We start from the raw sequence: 13,359 nt of genomic DNA, 5'->3' as shown, positions 1-13,359 counted from the left end.
TGTTAATTTTGTATCCTGTGACTTTACCAAATTCTTAATGAGCTTTAGTAGTTTTCTGGTAGCGTCTTTAGGATTTCCTGTGTATAGTAACATGTCATCTGCAAACAGTGACGGTTTTACTTCTTTTCCAGTTTGGATTCCTATTATTTCTTTCTCTTCTCTGATGACTGTGGCTAGGACTTCCAAACCTGTTGAATAAAAGTGGTGAGAGTGGGCATCCTTGTCTTGTTGTTGATCTTAGAGAAAATGCTTTCAGCTTTTCACTGTTGAGTATGTTAGCTATGGGTTTGTCATATATGGCCTTTATTACGTTGAGGTATGTTCCCTCAATGCCCACTTTCTGGAGAGTTTTTTTTAAAATCATAAATGGATGTTGAATTTTATGAAAAGATTTTTCTGCATCTACTGAGATGATCGTGTGGTTTTTATTCTTCCATTTGTTGATATGGTATATCACACTGATTGATTTGCAGGTATTGAAGAATCCTTGCTTCCCTAGGATAAATCCCACTTGATCATCGTGTATGAGCCTTTTAATATATTGTTGGATTCAGTTTCCTAGTATTTTGTGGAGGATTTTTGTGTCTGTCTTCATCAGTGATATTGGCCTGTAATTTTCTTTCTTTGTGGTGTCTTTCTCTGATTTTGGTATCAGGGTGATGGTGGCTTCAAGTATCTCCCCACAGATTGCTTATTAGATGCAAAGGACAAAAAAACAACAGTACATTGTAAATAAGCAGGACTAGCTTTTGGTGACACCTCCCCCAACCCCTTTTATTTAGTAGAGGATTGTCTGATGTTTCCTTGTGATTAGGTTCAGGTTATGCTTTCCTGGCTGGAATGTTACATAGCAATGCAGCATCCTTCTCAGGATGTCATGTTTGAGTCACACAGTGTTCTTTTTTTTTTTTTTGTCTGCTTTGGGTCTTCGTTGCTGCATGTGGGCTTTATCTAGTGGCGTTGACCAGGGGCTACTCTTCATTGCGGTGCACAGGCTTCTCATTGTAGTGGCTTCTCGTTGCAGAGCATGGGCTCTAGGCATGGGGGCTTCGGTAGTTGTGGTTCACGAGCTCTAGAGCGCAGGCTCAGTAGTTGTGGCACACGGGCTTAGTTGCTCCACGGCATGTGGGATCTCCCCAGACCAGGGCTCGAACCCGTGACCCCTGCACTGGCAGGCGGACTCTTAACCACTGCACCACCAAGGAAGTCCCACACAGTGTTCTTTGACCCCTCAGTGGTGATGTTAATTTTGATCTCCTGGCAAGATGGTGTTGAGTTTTGCCATGTTGTTACCAGACGCAAGTTCATGTGCCCGATGCACAGTGAGGCCCAACGATGCCAATATGTCATGTCAGAGTTTGGAGCAAAGAAATGTTTATTGCAGGGCAATGCAAGGAGACGGGTGGTGCATGCCCTCCAAAGCCTGGATTCCCTGAAAGGTTTCAGCAAAACAGTTCTAAAGGCCAAGTGGGGAGCAGGGTTGCAGGGTACGTGATCAGCTCGTGCACCATTCTCTGATTGGTTGATGTTGAGGTGGTTAGCCGTTCATCAATTCTTAGGTGCTAGTAGGTGTGTGGGAGGGGGGAGGGAGGCTACGTGCTCATCATCAAGCAGTTAATTTTTTCCATTTGGTGGTGGTTTTGGTCTCTGAAAAACTCAGGAAATAGGCTTGAGATACTATTATCCGTGTACTTCAGAGAGGAGCTACAGTAGAGGATATGGGGAAGGGTCTGTCCCAGGAAGGACCCATAGGGTCCTGCTCAGTTACAGAGGGACTATCTTCTTCAAAAATGGCAATGTCATGAAAGACGAAGGAAGGATGTGGACATGCTTCAGGTTAAGGAGAGTAAAGAGTCAGACAATCCAAACGCAATACATGTGATAGTAAACTTGACCTTGTACTGGAGAGAAAAATGGATACAGGTGGTAGAAAAGCATTGTATCAATGTTAAACTTACTGGTTGATAACTATGGTTGTGTAAGAGAATATCCGTATCTTTAGGGAACATATACTGAAGTATTTAGAGACAAAGGGCCACATGTATATAACTTATTCTCAAGTGGTTCGGAAAAAAGTTGTGTATTTGTGACTGTGTGAAAGAGAGGCAAAGAGAATGCAAATGAAGCAAACGGGATAACATGTTAAGAAGTGAATTTGGGTAAAGGATATGTGGGTGTTCTTTGTGCTGTTCTTATTCTTGGAACTTTTCAGTGGTTTTGAACTTATTTCCAAGTAAAATATTTTTTAAGAAAAAAATGTAGCATGATTGATGGCGTTATGTTCTATGGAGAAAAATAAAGCAAGGTTGCAAATGTCAATCATAAAATGATGAGGGAAGACCAAGGAGCAGGACCCTATTGGGCTTCCCGGGACAGAACTCTCCCCACCTCCTCTGCTTTAGCTCCTCTCTGAAGTACCTAGATAATATTATCTGATGAGTTTCAGATGCTGAAAACTCAGTTCCTCAGTTTTTCAGATGCTAAAACCACCAGCAAGTGGAAGAAATTAACTGCTTGATGATCATGAGCACGTAGCCACAGACCTTCTGGTGCCTAAGGATTGGTCACCATCAACCAATCAGAATTGTGCACGAGCTGATCAGTACCCTGGGACGCCCTGCCCTCACCTTGCTGAAAGCCTTCAGTGAGGTTGGGTTTTTGAGCAGGACCCTAGCGTTCTCCTTGTTTGAGCCTGCGGTAAACCTTTCTCTGCTCCCAAACTGCACGAACTTGCATTCAGTAACAAGACTTCAGGAAAGTGATGTGAGTCAAGACCTGAGCCCGGTGAGTGAGCAGCCCATGTGGCTATGTGGGGGAAGAGCATTCCAGGCGGAAGAAATAGTAAGTTCAAAGATGGGAACAGGGCTTCCCTGGTGGCGCAGTGGTTGAGGGTCCGCCTGCCGCTACAGGGGACGTGGATTCGTGCCTCGGTCCGGGAGGATACCACATGCCGCGGAGCGGCTGGGCCCGTGAGCCATGGCCGCTGAGCCTGCGCGTCCGGAGCCTGTGCTCCGCAACGGGAGAGGCCACAGCAGTGAGAGGCCTGCGTACGCAAAAAAAAAAAAAAAAAAAGGGAACAAGTCTGGCACCTTCACTGGCAGTGAGGCCAGTGGGCTGTAGCTGAGAGAGTGAGGGGAAGAGTAGGAGAGGAGGTGAGAGAAATGACAGCCTGTCTGGGCGTTTGAGAACCACTAGAACTAAGAGGGAAGGTCCTAAGGGCTTCGCACAGAGGATTCAACTGATCTTTTCAGCGCTCTGCTTGCTGTGTGAAGCAGGTGGAAGAGGAGGCAAGAGCAGAAGCAGGGGAGCAGTAATTGGGTCGTTGTGATAATCCAGGCAAGAGACAATTATTGGCTGGGACCCAGGGTGGGAGCAGAGGGGTCTGCGAGCAGTGCTTGGATTCTGGCTATATTTTAAAGCATTTGCTGATGGATAGGAAGTGACGTACAGGAGGGATGTCGTAGATGAATCAAGTGTTTTGGCCTGAAGAGCAGCTACGAGGATGGAATTTCCATTAACTGGAATGGGGGAGCCTGTGGGTGAAGCAGCTTTGGGGATGCACTGAGGAGTTTAGTTCTGGACTTACTTAAGTTTCAGACACCCATTCAGTATTTCAGTGGAGGCGTGGAGCAGGCACTTGTAGGTAGGAGTGAGGCCATGGGAGAGCCCCAGGCAAGAGATGAGCATGGAGAGGATTTTTAAAGACATGAGAGTCGATGAGGGCACCGGGGAAGTAGAGAGGCGCGGGACGAAGACTGGGCCTGGGAACGCCAAATGCAAGCTGCTGGCCTGGGAAATGAGGACAAACTACCAAGGAGGCCGAGAGGGGGCAGCCAGAGAGGGAGGGGGAGAACCAAGAGAGGGTGGGGTCCTGGAAGCCAAGGGAGGAAAGTGTTTTGAGGAGGAAGGAGTGATCAGGTGTGTCAGATACTGCTGACAAGTTGAGGGAGTCTGGAGTTAAGAATCAGCCGCGCGCAATTACGCTCCAATAAAGATGTTTAAAAAATAAATAAATGAAGCTAATAATAACAACTTAAAAAAAAAGGAATCAACCGGGGAGGGGGTGGGGGCTTCCCTGGTGGTGCAGTGGTTAAGATTCCGCCTGCCAATACAGGGGACACGGGTTCGAGCCCTGGTCCGTGAAGATCCCACATGCTGCACAGCAAGTAAGCCCGTGCGCCACAGCTCCTGAGCCTGCGCTCGAGAGCCCGCGATCCACTACTTGTGAGCCCGTGTGCCTAGCGGACGTGCTCTGCGAGAAGCTACCATAATGAGAAGCCCGCGCCCCGCAAGGAAGAGTAGCCCCCGCTTGCCACAACTAGAGAAAGCCTGTGTGCAGCAAAGACCCAACGCAGCCAAAAATAAATAAATAAATAAATTGATGGGGGGGAAAAAAATCAACCGCGGGATGTAATGCTGTTACGGGATGTAATGCTGTTAAGGTCATCGAGGTTTCTGACAAGAGTTTTATTGCAACGTGGGCGCAAAATCCTGATGCGAGTGGGCTCAAGGGGTAATGAAGGGGGAGGAATTGGAGACAGCGAGTAGAGACAGCTGTACCGAGGCCTTTTGCTGTAAAGGGAAGGAGAGAAACGAGGCAGTAGCTGGAGGAGGAGCAGCATCGAGAGGCTTTCCTTAACTGGAGACAGTGGATTGGCTGTGTTTTGCAGCGTCCTGGAGAGGCACTCTGTTGTTCCTTATTCTCTCTCTGGCCTGACCCTGCTCCTGGTTGACCCTGTAAAGCCCCCTGAATTAAAAAGTTTAACTTCCTCTCTGTCCTGTTTCTTCGTGCGGCTCTTCTTGAAAGCTCTAGGTTCTCTTGTCCTGCAGCTCCGCTTTCCCCATCTCATCTGGCCTGTTTCTCTTGTAATTTCCTAGAAGTGCCCCCTAGATCCACACCAGCTGCTCTGGTATATCCCCTTTTACAATGGCTGCCCTCCTTGACCCCCAATGCTGCAAGTTAAGGAGCCCCACTTTAGACTTTTGGGAACTTTTGAAAAATACTTAAGACGGTTCTTCTACAATGGAGTCCCACCTCTAAATCCAGTGATTCTGTGGGTAGGAAGCATTTTATCATAGATTTTCAGAAGTGGTATCAGTTGAGGGTGGAGTGGGGCATAAGATGATGAATTCTTAGCGACAGAAAGGAAAGGACAAATCGAAGATAAGTTCCAAGGAAGCACTGACAGGCCTTGTCAACAGTTGTGTGCCAATATAGATGTGTTGAAAGTCTTCAATGTGGCATAACCTTTGATCTGGCAATTCCACTTCTAGGAACTTATCTAGAAAAAAATGGTAGGCAATTAAGGTACTAAGAGTACACAAAAGGTTGTTCATCATAGACTATCCATTGTTGCAAAATACTGGAAACATCCTAAGTGTCAACAGTAGAGGGCTGCTAGATATACCATGTGATCATTAAAACAATGACATAGAGGTGAATATGTATTGTCAAGAAAGGTGCTTGTGATAAGTAAAAACAGCAGGTTACAGACACTCATGTTACACATATGCATATCTGTGTGGAATACTTCAAGAGGTTTTATCTCAGTGGCAGTGATGATGTGAGTGCTCTGTAATTTTGTATATTTTTAAATTATTTTCTTTTTAATTTTTCTTTTTTTAGTTTAATTTTTTAAATTTAAGTTTTATATTTTTATTGAAGTATAGTTGATTTACAATATTGTATTAGTTTCAGGTGTACAGCAAAGTGATTCAGTTATATATATCTATTCTTTTTCAGATTCTTTTCCCTTATGGGTTATTACAAAATATTGAGTATAGTTCCCTGTGCTCTACAGTAGGTCCCTGTTGGTTCTCTCTATATATAGTAGTGTTAATTCCAAACTTCTAATTTATCCCTCCCCCCTTCCCTTTTGATAACCATAAGTTTGTTTTCTATGTCTGTGGGTTTATTTCTTTTTCATAAATAAATTCATTTGTATCTTTTTTTTAGATTCCACATATAAGTGGTATCATATGACATTTGTCTTTCTCTGACTTCACTTAGTATTATAATCTCCTGGTCCATCCATGTTGTGCAAATGGCATTATTTCATTCTTTTTTTTATGGGTGAGTAATAGTCCATTCTCTGTGTGTGTACACACACACGCACACACACACACACACACACACACACAGAGATATACACACATACCACATCTTCTTTATTTATCTGTCAGTGGATATTTACTTTGCTTCTGTGTCTTGGCTATTGTAAATAGAGCTGCTATGAACATTGGGGTGCATGCATCTTTTCGAATTATGGCTTTCTCTAGGTATATGCCCAGGAATGGGATTGCAGGATGATATGGTAGTTCTACATTTAGTTTTTTAAGGAACCTCTATACTGTTCTCCATAATGGTTGTACCAATTTACATTCCTGCCAACAGTGTAGGAGGGTTCCCTTTTCTCCACACCCTTTCTAGCATTTATTGTTTGTAGATTTTTTTGATGATGGCCATGCTGACTGAAGTGAGATGATGCCTCACTGTAGTTTTTTTTTTTTCTCACTGTAGTTTTGATTTGTATTTCTCTAATAATTAGTGATGTTGAGCATCTTTTCATGTGCTTTTTGGCCATCTGTATGTCTTCTTGGGAGAAATGTCTATTTAGATCTTCCGCCCATTTTTTGTTTGGGTTGTTTATTTTTTTGACACTGAGCTGCATGAGCTGTTTGTATATTTTGTCGGTCACTTCATTTGTAAATAGTTTCTCCCATTCTGTGGGTTGTCTCTTTGTTTTGTTTATGGTTTCCTTTGCTTTGCAAAAGCTTTTACGTGTAATTAGGTCCCGCTTGTTTTTTATTTCCATTACTCTAGGAGATGGATCCAGAAAGATACTGCTGGGATTTATGTCAAAGAGTGTTCTGCCTATGTTTTCCTCTAGGAGTTTTATAGTATCTGGTCTTATATTTAGGTCTTTAATCCATTTTGAGTTTATTTTTGTGTATGGTGTTAGAGAATGTTCCAATTTCGTTCTTTTTTTTTTTTTTTTTTTTTTTTTTTTTTCGGTACGCGAGCCTCTCACTGCTGTGGCCTCTCCCGTTGCAGAGCACACACTCCGGATGCACAGCCTCAGTGGCCATGGCTCACAGGCCCAGCCGCTCCGCGGCATGTGGGATCTTCCCAGACCGGGGCACGAACCTGTGTCCCCTGCGTTGGCAGGCGGACTCTCAACCACTGCGCCACCAGGGAAGCCCCAATTTCGTTCTTTTACATGTAGCTGTCCAGTTTTCCCAGCACCACCTATTGAAGAGAGTGTCTTTTCTCCATTGTAAAGTCTTGCCTCCTTTGTTGTAGGTTAATTGACCATAGGTGAGTGGGTTTATTTCTGGGCTTTCTATCCTGTTCCATTGATCTATATGTCTGTTTTTTGTGCCAGTACCATACTATTTTGATTACTGTAGCTTTGTGTGATATCAGGGAGCCATATTCCTCCAGCTCCGTTTTTTTTTCCTTAAGATTGCTTTAGGTATTTAGGGTCTTTGTGTTCTGGTTCTGTGAAAAATGCCATTGCTATTTTTTTTTCTTAATTAAAATTGTTTTTTATTTTTGCGTTGGGTCTTTGTTGTTGCACACAGGCCTTCTCTAGTTGCAGCGAGCGAGGGCTACTCTTCATTGTGGTGCGTGGGCTTCTTGTTGAGGTGGTTTCTCTTGTTGGGGGGCAGAAGCTCTAGGCATGAGGGCTCAGTAGTTGTGGTGTGCAGGCTTCAGTAGTTGTGGTGTGCAAGCTTCAGCAGTTGTTCCATGCAGGCTCAGCAGTTGTGGCTTGCGGGCTCTAGAGCACAGGCTCAGTAGTTGTGGCACATGGACTTAGTTGCTGCACGATATGTGGGATCTTCCCAGTCAGGGATCGAACTTGTGACCCCTGCATTGGCAGGTGGATTCTTAACCACTGTGCCACCAGGAAAGTCCGCCATTGCTAATTGTTAGGGATTGCATTGACTCTGTAGATTGCCTTGGCTAGTATAGTCATTTTGACAATGTTGACCCTTCTAATCCAAGAACAGGGTATATCTTTCCATCTGTTTGTGTCATCTTTTATTTCCTTCATCACTGTCTTACAGTTTTCAGAGTTCAGATCTTTCGCCTCCATAGATAAGTTTATTCCTAGGTATTTTATTCTTTTTGATGTGATGGTAAATGTGATTGTTTCCTTAATTCCTCTTTCTTATCTTTCATTGTTAGTGTATAGAAATGCAACAGATTTCTTTGTGTTAATCTTGTATCCTGCGACTTTACCAAATTCTTAATGAGCTTTAGTAGTTTTCTGGTAGTGTCTTTAGGATTTCCTGTGTATAGTAACATGTCATCTGCAAACAGTGACGGTTTTACTTCTTCTTTTCCAGTTTGGATTCCTATTATTTCTTTTTCTTCTCTGATGACTGTGGCTAGGACTTCCAAAACTCTGTTGAATAAAAGTGGTGAGAGTGGACATCCTGTCTTGTTGATCTTAGAGAAAATGCTTTCAGCTTTTCACTGTTGAGTATGTTAGCTATGGGTTTGTCATATATGGCCTTTATTATGTTGAGGTATGTTCCCTCTATGCCCACTTTCTGAAGAGTTTTTTTTTCTTTTTTTGAGTTTTTTTTAAAATTATAAATGGATGTTGAGTTTTATGAAAAGATTCTGCATCTACTGAGATGATCGTGTGGTTTTTATTCTTCAATTTGTTGATGTGGTGTATCACACTGATTGATTTGCAGGTATTGAAGAATCCTTGCTTCCCTAGGATAAATCCCATTTGATCATCGTGTATGAGCCTTTTAATATTTTGTTGGATTCAGTTTGCTAGTATTTTGTGGAGGATTTTTGTGTCTGTCTTCATCAGTGATATTGGCCTGTAATTTTCTTTCCTTGTGGTATCTTTGTCTGATTTTGGTATCAGGGTGATGGTGGCCTTATAGAATGAGTTTGGGAGTGTTCCTTCCTCTACAGTTTTTTGGAATAGTTTCAGAAGGATAGGTGCTAACTCTTCTCTAAATGTCCAATAGGGACTTCCGCAGTGGTCCAGTGGTAAGGAATCCACCTTACAATGCAGGGGACACGGGTTTGATCCCTTGTCAGGGAACTAAGATCCCACATTTCACGGGGTGACTAAGCCCATGCACCACAATGAGAGAGCTCGTGCGCCTCAAATAGAGAGGCTGCGTGCTGCAAACTACAGAGCTTGCACGCTCTGGAACCTGCGTGCCACAACTACCGAGCCCACACACCCTGGAGCCTGCATGCCACAACTAGAGAGAAAAACCCACACGCCACAACTAGAGAGAAGCCCACGCGCTGCAATGAAGAGCCCGCGTGCTGCAATGAAGGATCCCGCATGCCTCAACGAAGATCCTGCATGCTGCAACTGAGACCTGATGCAGCCAAACATAAAATAAATAAATAATAAAATCTTTAAAAATATAAATGTTTGATAGAATTCACCTGTGAAGACATCTGTGTCAGACTTTGGTTTGTTGGAAGATTCTTGTGGTTTTTTAAAAATTTTTTATACAGCAGGTTCTCATTAGTTACCCATTTTATACATATTAGTGTATATATGTCAATCCCAATCTCCCAGTTCATCAACCCCCCGCCCCGCCACTTCCCCCCTTGGAGTCCATACGTTTGTTCTCTATACCTGTGTCTCAATTTCTTCCCTGCAAACTGATTCATCTGTACCATTTTTCTAGGTTCCACATATATGCGTTAATATACAATATTTGTTTTTTTCTTTCTGACTTACTTCACTCTGTATGACAGTCTCTAGATCCATCCACGTCTCTACAAATGACCCAATTTCGTTCCGTTTTATGGCTGAGTAATATTACATTGTATATACGTACCACATCTTCTTTATCCATTCATCTGCCAATGGGCATTTAGGTAGCTATCATGTCCTGGCTATTGTAAATAGTGCTGCAATGAACACTGGGGTGCATGTGTCTCTTTGGATTATGGTTTTCTCTGGGTATATGCCCAGTAGTGGGATTGCTGGGTCATATGGTAATTCTATTTTTAGTTTTTTAAGGAACCTCCATACTGTTCTCCATAGTGGCTGTATGCATTAACATTCCCACCAACAGTGCAGGAGGGTTCCCTTTTCTCCATACCCTCTCCAGCATTTGTTGTTTGTAGATTTTCTGATGATGCCCATTCTAACTGGTGTGAGGTGATACCTCATTGTAGTTTTGATTTGCATTTCCTTAATAATAAGTGATGTTGAGCAGCTTTTCATGTGCTTCTTGGCCATCTGTATGTCTTCTTTGGAGAAATATCTATTTAGGTCTTCTGCCCATTTTGGATTGGGTTGTTTGTTTTTTTAATATTGAGCTGCATGAGCTGTTTATATAATTTGGAGTTTGATCCTTTGTTGATTCGTTTGCAAATATTTTCTCCCATTCTGAGGGTTGCCTTTTCGTCTTGTTTGTAGTTTGCTTTGCTTTGCAAAAGCTGTTAAGTTTCACTAGATCCCATTTGTTTATTTTTGTTTTTATTTCCATTACTCCAGGAGGTGGATCAAAAAAATCTTGCTGTGATTTATGTCAAAGAGTGTTTTTCCTATGTTTTCCTCTAAGAGTTTTATAGTGTCTGGTCTTACATTTGGTCTCTCATCCATTTTGAGTTTATTTTTGTGTATGGTGTTAGGGAGTGTTCTAATTTCATTCTTTTACATGTAGCTGTCCAGTTTTCCCAGTACAACTTATTGAAGAGACTGTCTTTTCTGCACTGTATATCCTTGCCTCCTTTGTCATAGATTAGTTGACCATAGATGTGTGGGTTTGTCTCTGGGCTTTCTATCCTGTTCCATTGATCTATATTTCTGTTTTTGTGCCATTACCATATTGTCTTCATTACTCTAGCTTTGTGGTATAGCCTGAAGTCAGGGAGTCTGATTTCTCCAGCTCCTTTTTGTCCCCTCCAGACCCCTTTGGCTATTTGGGGTCTTTTGTATCTCCATACAAATTTTAAGATTTTTTGTTCTAGTTTTGTAAAAAAATGGCATTGGTAATTTGATTGGGATTGCATTGAATCTAGATTGCTTTGGGTAGTATAGTTATTTTCACAATGTTGATTCTTCCAATCCAAGAACATGGTATATCTCTCCATCTGTTTGTATCATCTTTAATTTCTTTCATCAGTGTCTTATAGTTTTCTGCATACAGGTCTTTTGTCTCCTTAGGTAGGTTTATTGCTAGGTATTTTATTCTTTTTTTGCAGTGGAAAATGGGAGTGTTTCCTTAATTTCTCTTTTAGATTTTTCATCATTGGTGTATAGGAATGCAAGAGATTTCTGTGCATTAATTTTGAATCCTGCAACTTTACCAAATTCATTGATTAGCTGTAGTAGTTTTCTGGTGGCATCTTTAGGATTCTCTATGTACAGTATCATGTCATCTGCAAACAGTGATAGTTTTACTTCTTCTCCAATTTGTATTCCTCTTATTTCTTTTTCTTCTCTGATTGCCATGGCTAGGACTTCCGAAACTATGTTGAACAACAGTGGTGAAAGTAGACATCCTTGTCTTGTTTCTGATCTTAGAGGAAATGCATTCAGTTTTTCACCATTGAGAATGATGTTTGCTGTGGGTTTTTCATATATGGCCTTTATTATGTTGAGGTAGGTTCCCTCTATGCCCACGTTCTGGAGAGTTTTTATCATAAACGGGTGTTGAATTTTGTCAAAAGCTTTTTCTGCATCTATTGAGATGACCATAAGGTTTTTACTCTTCAGTATGTTAATATGGTGTATCACATTGATTGGTTTGTGTATATTGAAGAATCCTTGCATCCCTGGGATAAATCCCACTTGATCATGGTGTATGATCCTTTTAATGTGTTGTTGGATTCTGTTTGCTAGTATTTTGTTGAGGATTTTTGCATCTATATTCATCAGTGATATTGGTCTGTAATTTTCTTTTTTTGTAGTATCTTTGTCTGGTTTTGGTATCAGGGTGATGGTGGCCTCATAGAATGAGTTTGGGAGTTTCCTTCCTCTGCAGTTTTGGAAGAGTTTGAGAAGGATGGGTGTTAGCTCTTCTCTAAATGTTTGATAGAATTCACCTGTGAAGCCATCTGGTCCTGGACTTTTGTTTGTTGGCAGATTTTTAATCACAGTTTCAATTTCATTACTTGTGATTGGTCTGTTCATATTTTCTATTTCTTCCTGGTTCAGTCTTGGAAGGTTATACCTTTCTAAGAAATTGTCCATTTCTTCCAGGTTGTCCATTTTATTGGCATAGAGTTGCTTGTAGTAGTCTCTTAGGATGATTTGTATTTCTGCGGTGTCCATTGTAACTTCTCTTTCATTTCTACTTTTATTGATTTGAGTCCTCTCCCTCTTTTTCTTGATGAGTCTGGCTAATGGTTTATCAATTTTGTTTATCTTCTCAAAGAACGAGCTTTTAGTTTTATTGATCTTTGCTATTGTTTCCTTTGTTTCTATTTCATTTAGTTCTGCTATTATCTTTATGATTTCGTTCCTTCTACTGTGGGTTTTGTTCTTCTTTCTCTAGTTCCTTTAGGTGTAAGGTTAGATTGTTTATTTGAGATGTTTGTTGTTTCTTGAGATAAGATTGTATTGCTATAAACTTCCCTCTTAGAAGGGCTTTTGCTGCATCCCATAGGTTTTGGATCATCGTCTTTTCATTGTCATTTGTCTCTAGGTATTTTTTGATTTCCTGTTTGATTTCTTCAGTGACCTCTTGGTTATTTAGTAACGTATTGTTTAGCCTCCATACGTTTGTGTTTTTTGCATTCATTTTACCTGTAATTGATTTCTAATCTCATAGCATTGTGGTCAGAAAAGATGCTAGATATGATTTCAATTTTCTTAAATTTAGTGAGGCTTGATTTGTGACCCAAGATGTGATCTATCCTAGAGAATGTTCCATGCGCACTTGAGAAGAAAGTGTAGTCTGCTGTTTTTGGAGGGAATGTCATATAAATATCAAATCTATCTGGTCTATTGTGTCATTTAAAGATTGTTTCCTTATTAATTTTCTGTTTGGGTGATCTGTCCATTGGTGTAAGTGAGGTGTTAAAATCCCCCACTGTTATTGTGTTACTGTCGATTTCCTCTTTTAGAGCTGTTAATAGTTTCCTTATGTATTGAGGTGCTCTTCTGTTGGGTGCATATATATTTATAATTGTTATATCTTTTTCTTGGATTGATCCCTTGATCATTATATAGTGTCCTTCCTTGCCTCTTGTAACATTCTTTATTTTAAAGTCTATTTTATCTGAAATGAGTATTCCTACTCCAGCTTCTTTTGATTTCCATTTGCATGGAATATCTTTTTCCATCTCCTCACTTTCAGTCTGTATGTGTCCCTAGGTCTGAAGTGGGTCTCTTGTAGACAGCATACATA

This window comes from Delphinus delphis, chromosome 16 (genome assembly GCF_949987515.2).
Source record: "Delphinus delphis chromosome 16, mDelDel1.2, whole genome shotgun sequence".
NCBI classification, from domain to species: domain Eukaryota; kingdom Metazoa; phylum Chordata; class Mammalia; order Artiodactyla; family Delphinidae; genus Delphinus; species Delphinus delphis.
Note: the sequence above shows the minus strand (reverse complement) of the source record.